Genomic DNA, 10,658 nt, shown 5'->3' on the forward strand with positions numbered 1-10,658 from the left:
CAGAGAGATATCTACGCAGTTTCATAACTTAAGATATCAGGAAAATCTTTGCTTTCTGTGACTGTGAAAAAGTAATGCATAATTTCAGATTAACTTCATCTTTTTGACTGAGAACACTGAAACAAAATAAAGTGATTAGAAGGTTTACTGCAAAATTTTTGAACATTTGTGAAATCCAGGAAAGTATTAAGCAGGAGTCCTTTAAATACAGTAAAGATTTGCATTGAGATATCTAGGCAATATTTCTCCATTAATTATCACTTATGTTGATTAGCAAGTAGCATGGTTCTAGGAATACTGTTATCCTGGACACTGTTAGATAAATAAAATGATACAGGTCTTTCTGAAGAGTAAGATTCTCATCAACTTTTGAAAATGAAAACGACTAATGTAAAGACTGTATAGATTATTTTATGCTCTATCACAAGACCTGTTGTATATTCTCCTGTAATGGAGCTAAATTCAAAACTAGCACTCAAAATACTGAGGATTCTTTATTCAGACTTCTCATATTCATTTCCATAACCCAAATAACCTTTGATGAAACTTTTCCATAGAGTATTTGTAGAATCAAGATTTTTCACCCTGCGCTAGATTTTGTTCTTCAAAGCTCAAAAGCCCCGATAAATTTTTGATAAAGGTCCGATAAATTTCTCATCATGGCACTATTCTGCCATGATGAGAAATTTACCAGACTGCCTAACAGTCTTTATATATGTTAATCTTTATTTTGTATGCAGGAGAACTTGATTTTGATTATAAATACCTTTTGATTTAAAAAGGTGTAATTGTCTTGACTTCAGTAAAGTTTTTTCCATGGGGATCTATACTGCTGTGTGGAAGAGGTGACCTTGTCCCTAAATATAATTCAACAGCTTGAGTCATTGTTGCTATACACGGAAAAGAGCAGGATGTTACAAGTTTCCATTATTACAATCTTCGATTTACAGCTGTGTTTCGTTTTAGAGAATTCCTGTAAGATTCTAATTCCAGAAGAAAAAAGTAAAACATGCTGTCCATGAAGATAAGCAAGAAGAGCTTTACACTTAGGTTCATACTCTATGCTGATATTCTCCAACATTGTCCTTTTTTCAAAGGTCTGAATATAAATGCAATAAAACCTTTTAAGGTGTGAATACATTATTGAGAAACTTCAGAAATATATCATGTTAGCATTCATCAAGGTCTTTAAGTAAGTCTACTCTAATTTCAACTTTATAACAGAGAAAGAAATGAGAAAATAGATCTTGTCATCACTATTGGAAATCAGCGTTTCTGTAAATATGGAAAAAAATTCTGAGAAGTGACATTTTAACAACAATTTCCTGTTGTTTAGCTAGAAGCTATGCTGAGGCAATGAAAGACAGGGAGGTGATTTGAGTCAGCCAGCAGGGGTTCACCAAGGGCAAGTCCTGACTGACCAACATAATGGCTTTCTATGATGGAATGACTGCAACAGTGGACAAGGGAAGCACTGCAGATGTCAGTTTTCTGGACTTCTGTAAAGCCTTTACCATGATTCCCCACAACATTCCTCTCTCTAAACTGGAGAAAGACGGATTCAATGAGGGGACTGTTAAACGGGTAAGAAATTGATTGAACAGCTACTGCCAGCGGGGAGTGGTCAATAGCTCTGAGTCCCAAAGAACATTAGTGACAGCTGGTGTCCCTCAGGGGTCTGCACTGGGACCACTGTAATTTAATATATTCATTACTTACATGGACAAAGGGATCAAGTGCACGCTCAGCAAATTTGCAGAAGACACCAAGCTGAGTGGTGCTGCTAACACACCTGGAGAATGGAATCCATCTAGAGGGACCTGGACAAGCTTAAGAAGTGGGTCCATGAATCCCGTGAAGTTTAAGAAAACCAAGTACAAGGTGCTCTGTGTGAGTTGGGGAAATCCTGAGTATCCATGCAGACTGAGGAATGAACAGATCAACAACAGCCCTATCGAGAAGGACTTGGGAGTGCTGCTGCATGAGAGCCTGGACACGAGATAGCAATGTGCTCTGGCAGCCTAGAAAGCCAAACATGTCCTGGTCTGCATCAAAAGCAGCGTGGACAGGAGGTGGAGGAAGGTGAATCTGCCTCTCTAGTCCATTCTGGTGTCGTCTCCACCTCAAGTGCCATGTCCATCGCTGGGGTCCTCAGCACAAGAAAGACATGGACCTGTTAGAAAAAGTCCAGAGGAGGCCACGTGGAGCAGCTCTCATACAAGGAAAGGCTGAGAGAATTGGACTTGTTCTTGTTCAGTCTCTGGAAAAGATAATGTTTCAGGGTTGATCTAATCGGAGTCTTCCAGTACCTTAAAGGGAGCCTGCAACAAAGATGGAGACTATTTACAAGGACATGTAGGACAAAAGGGAATGGCTTCAAACTAAAAGAGGGTAAGTTTACAGTAGATATTAGGGGAAAAAATCTTTACTGTTGAGAGTATTGAGGCACTAGAACTGCTTTTCCAGAGAAGCTGTGGATGCCCCATCCCTGGAAGTGTTCAAGATCAGTCTGGATGGAGCAGAGATAGTGACAGGTGTCCCTACCCATGGGAAGGATGATTTTAAAGATCCTATTCTATGATTCTGTGATTCTGTATTAATAGTTTGCAAAGAAAATTATATATGCACTCATAAAACCAACACTTCAAATATATTTCAAATAACTTTTAATAGATATTTGATTAGGCCATTGTAGTTCAGAAAGAAAAAGATTTTAGGAGACACTGTAATACTATTTCTTTCCCAGCAACAGACACTGAGTTTTAAATGCAGTTATCTAAAGAGCATGAAAAATTACACAAAACCTGAAAAAAACATTAAGCCCTTTAGTTGGCTGAAAGTAGGGAAAAAAATGCATGAAAGTCTATATAAACGAGAAATAATACTAGAACCTTTAGGAAAGCTTTCAAAGCTTTCCTTTAATAACACAATTTCACCTCCACTCCCACTCACTCTATTCTTTTTGTCAAACCTAACACTAACTTTTCTGCTAACCTTTAGAAAGCACCTAACTATTGCCCAGAGGAAAATGCAGTTGAAGAAAATTTCTGTTCTGCTACACAAAGGTGACTGCAGGAGTCCCATGTGCAGAAGTCTGTTAATGGACACTACAGCAACAGCATACATCAACTCCAACGCCAAAAAAACCCCAAGGCCCACAAAATTAACAGAGAGAAGGGGAGAGAGACAGGGAGACAGAGCAAACAGAAAAGGGATAACTCTTCCCAGATGCCTTTCTTAAGGATATGAGAAACATGGTCCCACATGAGCATTCCCCACTACAAGTCCTCACCAGTGCAGCAAGTGACAATGAAAAAGATTATGAAGATTATGATATTTTGTAGATGTTGTGCTTTACCTCAGGTTCGATAGACTTTCCATACAGAGCAGCATAAATGTACTGTTGCTTGCGACTGTGGTTTTGTTAGCACTGATTAACATAATCAGAATTAACACTGATCAGTTCTTAAGCTTCTGTTCACAATATTATTAGATAACATTTGTCAAGTATTGAAATTACTATTTTTTTTTTACTTGAGAATTGTGTTTTAGTTTCTTTAAAATAAGCCAAAGAACTCAAACAAGACATGTAAAGGAAACAGGGACAAGGTGACTCAAAGACAACAGTTCTGTACTTCCCATGCATCACATTAAACAACAAAATATAAAAGTGTGGATGCATGAGAATAAACAAAAGCATATGAGACTAACAGCCCAGGTGCTCTAAAGCAAAAGTTTTGCAGTGCTGCAAAATGCTATCCAAATAAATATAAAAAGGTCACAGAATATCACAGGATAAAGAGAAGATTTCTCTTTCTTTATGCCCTACCTTTAACCCTGATCTGTCCCTGGTGCTTTAGCCAAAGCCCCAGCCATGGTTCCAGGGAAAAACATCACATGGTCAGGGCACTTTGAGACCCTGCTGCTCCCATTCATTGTGTCATGCCAGCTCTGTTTTGCCAAAGTAGCTCTGTTTTTCCCTGAACCCAGACCCTAACCCTATGTTCCAGTGGAGCCCAAGGCACTGCTTCTGTTGTAGTAGGGCTAGATGTAACAGAATTTTTCCAGTAGTTGTACTATATGTCTTCTAGAAATAATATTTAAAGATTAAAAAAAAAAAAGAATTAGGAAAAATTAAACCAGACATCCTATATGTAGTGCATATTTTTTCCTCAGGATATTTAACTTTGTAAATGTTTGTATTATGTTTCCATTTTTTAAATTCATGGACCCAAAGAGGCAGATGGCTAAGTGGTTTGCAGATCGTTGAAAATGATAAATGGTGATGACAAGGTTAGTAATAGTACTTTTGTTCACTGTATTAGTACAATCTGTTTCTGCCAAGGAAGAAACCTGAACTATTAAGTGGACCTAAATTAACAAAGTATTTTTCTCTGCTTTTTGCTCTGATATTTTATGGCTTTATTTTCAATATAATTCATATTTATCTATACTGAGTGCCATTTTAATACACTTGCAGTTTTACAGCTATTAGCTGCATCTTGGGTGACACCTGCTATTTTATCTGTGTATATTATCTAAACTTTGTTCAGACATATTTAGAGGTTTTTGAGTTCATGGCATGTTACTAATGAAGAAAGAAAATCCATATGGTCTCACAGATGCATTCCATAACTATCCTGTAAAACTGGTAGAGGGAAGTGCCTTGTATTTGGTTTTGTTCCCTTGAATTATTATGTCAGCTGTGATAATTTGGAATGGCAAGGTTAGTAGTAAAAAGAAAAAGTATTATGTATTCTTACTCTTTTTGTGTATTTATTCATTGTTTTCCCTTTTCCAATTTACTGGACTGACAGTGAAGAAAGTAGCAGGAGATAATAAAGGATAAGTGGGTAGCCAAAACATTGGTAAAACGTAGGGAAAAGTTGATTATATGAATATGAGAATGGAAGCTTACTTTGATTCAAACCAATGGCTTGTCAGGTTAGGCCTCTGAAACATGACAGTATAGGGCACCATTGATTTTCAGATTAAGGTAGAGGAAAAACAATGACATTTCCTCAATGTGGTCTTAATTTCATCTCCATTCTATCGATGGGTAATGGAATTTTTTACTGGAATAATTTCTCAATAATCCCCATATTAAAACAAAACTAAAAAAAATGAGCTTACAATAAACAGATTTTTTTCTAGACACTTCTTTGTTGGTTGTAAGTTTGTAATTTTGTTTTATAATTTTGTAATTTTGTAAGTTTTTTCCTAGAAAAAATTACAACTGGCCTTGCCATTTTTACCTGGGAATTTTATCTATCACTGTCCATATGTGGCAGGATGTCTACCTCCCCTTGCCCCACTCCTTTCTACCACAGATAGCTGGTGCATAAGAGAAAACCCAGGCTGAAAGGCCCAGCAAAGGGTCATCTCTGGTGCTAAAAGAGCTCAGGCCTCAGATGGGAATCAACACCTTAGTCTGGAGAGCAGATGTGGGAAGAGATAAAAGAATTATTCTTGACTGAGATACTGTTTTACAAACTATAAAAGACACAAGGGTTATCTCAGAAGCAGAAGCCTCTTACACCCTGAAACGTTCAAGACTTTCTCCCTGGAGTGTGGGCGCAGATTCCATGATTACCTTCCTGGGGACTGAGGGAAAGGATCTTGATGGGTGCCCCACCAACTATTGGATGGTAAGATACATTGAATCCTAAGTCATATTATTTCTTCTCTACCTGTAAAATTAATACGTGCCTTTAACCTCATGGTGTAAATACCTAATAGTAGTTTTATAATTGTCTTTATTCCTGTGTAGTATTAGTTTAAGTCTTAGGTCTTTTAGTTTTATGCATATTAAATAAATCATTCATTCTATAACAGACTGAATCAGCCATTATTAAAGAACTTGTGAATGAGAGTGGGTTTTGGGGTGCTGGCCACCTCAATTAAGCTACTGCCTGCTGCCAGATGCCTGAGCAAAAGGCAAGAACTCATTTAACCCCCATGCCCTTTCATAACACCATACCAGAAATTTTACTAAATTCTTCAAAACTCTTGACTATCCTTTCAGATTTTGCTAAGAATTTTTGCATAAATATTTCTGACATCAATTCTACTCTGGACCCACCATTATGAACATATCATAGTGATGCAGTTAAAGCAATCACTTTGATGAATATTCTTCCTCCTATCTTCTAGTTCCAATCAAACACCCTAACTCTCATGTCCTTTAGAATAAAAAGGTGTTAGTCAGAGTTTACGGGTAATGTTTTAGGTATCTTAAATGTCTGGTTCTTGTACATTTTTGTGAGTTCTTTTGACAAATTTATGGCTTTCTCATCTGCTAGTCTATGATCACTGATGACATACTCACCATACAGTTACCAGGTTCATTCCCTCAACTCTTTTTGAATATAATCTTCTTATTTTTTCTGTCATCTGGTACTTTTGTACATTCTTAAAGATAATTTCCTGTGAATAAAAAATATTGCCAGAAAGTTCTTAAAATACTGAATGCAGCTCTTCCAACCCTTCAGACCTTAAATATTTCTCCTGTATTCATGAAACATACTCTTTACTTACTGAAACTAGAAAAGTCTCTCAAAGGCACGTAGACATAGACCTGCTTCCATCTTAATACAGAATAGAAGTAGTTAGCAGATAGTTCCATCTTTCAGCAATACATCTGAACAACTTTTTAACATTTGGCCAAATTTAGATATACTGTAATTTGGTAGTTTATTCCTAATCTCAGTTTTGTCTATCATAATAGTTTTATATGCTACTGGGATATGGCCACATTTATAAAATAGTCTAAAATAGATTATCCCACAGCAACGACACAGCTTAGTGCATCCCTTTAAAGCCAGATATTTTCAGAACACAGCTAAGTGGAGGAAGTCCAGGAAGGATTGACTGAAGTCATATAGACCAGGAACTGGTTTTTCTGAAGAGAAAATTAGATAGGGCTGCCCTGTGGAAGAATTGAGACTTCCAAGGGCCAACAGGATTTAAAAAGAACAAACAGACTACCAATGGATTATTTAAACACAAATAACATAGAGTTGCAATTCTACTTCTGAAAATGAGGAGAATTAATTCAAACTACAATGTCAGAGTCAAAATCGGAGAACCTGTAATTCTAAGAGATTCAGCATGTCAAAATTGACAGTAATAGATTTCTGATAAATATCAGAAGACTTAAAGCTTTAGTGTTGAATGACAGACAGGGAAGAATATAAGCAATATTTAGTTCCTAAATGCAATAGTTTAATTTACATTGACCACTTTCAATAATTTAAACGTAAGACAAGTGTTTCTAGCAATCATATAATCTAGAGATGTCTAATACAAAAAAACAGTTGTCCTTCAGGGGCAACTTTTCTCTTGTAGAGTTACACTCCCCTTATTCACACATACACAAACACATTCAGGGCCTCCTAATAATACATAAATTTGAATTTGTTTATGCATCATCCACCCTATTCTTCAAAAAAAAGTGACAAGAAATAAAAATCCAAATTAAATCTGTGAAATTTATTGAAATGCAGACTTGCCAATGTAAAATCCAATCTGCTCAATTTTGAGCTGATCCCACCACTCAAACTTCCAGTCTTTGGGAATATTTCCATTAACATAGCCAAGAGCAGACTGCTGCCCTGATACTCTGAAAATAATTACTTTTAAAAGCCTTTGACCCCAGGATAGTAGTCGTGTACAGGTGCATTTGCTTGTCCATCCTTTTTCCACATATTTTCTCCACAGAGAGCAGTTTATCTACATAGACATTGCAAAAATATCTTTTTATAAATTTAGCATAATTTAGCAAAGCTCTGTGCTTTATTTGTACCATTCCCCCTCTCAAGCCTAGTGAAGGATGAATATTACAATAATGCATACATATTCATAGGCAATATTGTAGGCTAATTCTCACAGGGCTGTTATTATTCACAGTTTATAAATGAGTCCTTAATATCCATTCACATCTATAAATAACCATCATATAGTTGGTCAAATTGCCATTTTACTGCAGAACAATGATGAAAAAATATTAGGAATTTAGTATGAAGTACTTTCTTTTGACATGCAATAGGAAAAATATGAAAACAGACAGAAATACATATTTGATGTGGAGCCATCAAACTGCATATTATGCATTAACTTTTTCTTTTGTGTTGCATCTTACTACCACATTACAATGGATGTACATTGCTGCAGACCAATCAAGAATGCAGCTGACCAAATCCAGAGATCAGGCTTAAAATTATTGCAACGTGCCAGTGTCAGTGTTCATCGTGACCTCAGTAAGAAAAGCATTCAGACTGTTTTCATTTAAACACCATTTATTAAACCAAATGCTATAAAAAAGAAGAGGATAGATAATCCTAGGTAGCATCATAGAATGTTTGAGGTTGGAATGGAGGTTCATTCCACCCCCTGTGCCCTTGGCCTTCCACTAGAACAGATTGCTCAGAGGCCCATCCAAACTGGCCTTGACACCTTCAGGGGTGGGGCATCCACAAATTCTCTGGGCAACCTGTTCCAGTGCCCCAACCTCACAGTAAAGATTTTTTTCTAACATTTAACCTAAACCTACCCTCCAATTAAAGCCACTACGCCTTGTCCTGTCATTGTCCTTTTAAAAGACCCTCTCCAGCTCTCTTTTACGTAGTGGAAAGCTGTTATAAAGTCTTCCTTTACCTCAGATTAAACAATCCCAACTCTTTCAGCATATTTTTGTAGGAGAGATATTCCAGCTCTTTGATCATCTTCACATTCTTCCTCAGGACTTGCTCCAATATGTCCAAATCCTTCATATGTTAGGGGGTTCCAGAGCTGGACACAGAATTCCAAAGAGAGCCTCACAAGAGCAGAGTAGAGGAGAAGAGTCACCTCTGCTGACCTGCTGGCCACGCTGTTTTTTTGGGGGGTGCAGTTGATTCCACTGTCCATATCACCACCAAAGTTTTAAACAGCACCAGGTCCTAAGGAATGCCTCTGGTCTTCTCTTGGACATTGAGCCACTGAGTGATGCCATCCAGATAATTCCTTTTCCCACCAAGTGATCTGTTTGTCAAACAGATGTGTCTCCAGCTTAGAGACAAGAATGCCACGTGGAAAAGTGTCAAATGTTCTTTACAAGACTGGGTAGAGTACATCTGTTGCTCTTATATACCATCACTGTAAGGATCTACCCATGATATATGGAGACCCTACCCATCATATGCGGAGACCCTGCATTCCCTGGTCTAGAGAGACACAGGAAGCTTCCCTCAAAAAGCTCTGTTAGACTTCATTGACTCCTTCCCCTGATCCTATGTGTGTTCCTATGTTCCTGAGTCACACCTATTCCCTATTCCCTGACTGGCCCCTCATCTTTGTACTGCCCCAGGACCAGGGCCAGCCCCCAGGCCTCTGTAGAGAGTGTTTGATTCTTTGTGTGGGTGCTGGGACCCGAACATCTCACCACACGGCTGAATAAAACATCTGTGGGTATTATGCAAAGGTCATTTCTGCTTCCTTACCCTGGACTAAGCTAGCAGCAATTCAGGCTGCTACAATCATAGGAGATTTCTAAATTTGTCAGGCATGATTTTCTTTTATTGAAGCCAAGATGGTGATCACTAATCACCTACTATTTTTCTATGTACCTTTACATGGACGATTCAGGAGCATCTGCTTCATGATCTTGCTGGGCATAGAAGCAAGGCAGATTGACCTGTAGTTCCCTGTATCATCCTTTTCCCCTTTTTAAAAATGAATGTTATATTTCTCCTTCTCCAGAGAGCTGAAACTTCACCAAACTGCCATGACTGCTCCAATAAAAGGGATAATAGATCAATGATCCATTTATTTAAAACTAAATCTATTAATAATGGTATTTTAGAGCTTGTTTATTTACATGTTATGGGTGTGAATTTCAATAAGATAGCACACTCTCTAGAAGCTCACAAATAAAACTTCACACCTGTGGAAACATTTCTAGCGAACAAAATTACAGCCTACACAGTATTTATCATCAAAGTTCTGTAAATAATTTGCAAACACAGAAATAGAAACACTGAAAAATTCCAACCTGCTGCCTCACTTGTACATACTAATCATAATCATATGCATTCTTCCTTGAATTCACAGTCAAGTTTTTATCAGCAATTTTAATTACCCTTGAAAATTTTAAGCTGCATGTAATATAACAAGTTGAGATTTCATAGACTTTTCTGAGAGTCAGAGGCAAACTAAGATTTCTATTCATTTGGATGTCTTTGTGCGTATGTCCTTTTCATGGGTTAAAAAGAGAAGGAAGCAAAAATCCTAAGCATTTCATCATCCTAAGATGATGCAAGGACTAGAGGATGTCTCATATGTTGAAAGGTTGAGAGAACTGGGACTGTTCAGCCTGGAGAAGTCTCTGGAGATCTTATCAATGTATATAAGCTCCTTCAGGGATTCTGTGAAGACAACAGAGCAAGGCTCTTCTCTGTGCTCTCCAATGAGAGGCAAGAGTCACAAATTGACTGTGATCTGATCATGATAATTGAAAGATTTTGAGAGTGACTGAGCAGATTGCTCAGAGAGCCTGTGGTATCTCCTTGAAGATACTCCAAAGCCATTTTGGTGGGCCACCTCCTCTAGATGTGTCTGCTTGAGCAGAGAGACTGAACAGGATGCCTTCTTGAAGTGTCTTCCAAACTCAACCATTCTTT

The sequence above is a fragment of the Melospiza melodia genome, chromosome 1 (assembly GCF_035770615.1).
Source record: "Melospiza melodia melodia isolate bMelMel2 chromosome 1, bMelMel2.pri, whole genome shotgun sequence".
Classification (NCBI taxonomy): domain Eukaryota; kingdom Metazoa; phylum Chordata; class Aves; order Passeriformes; family Passerellidae; genus Melospiza; species Melospiza melodia.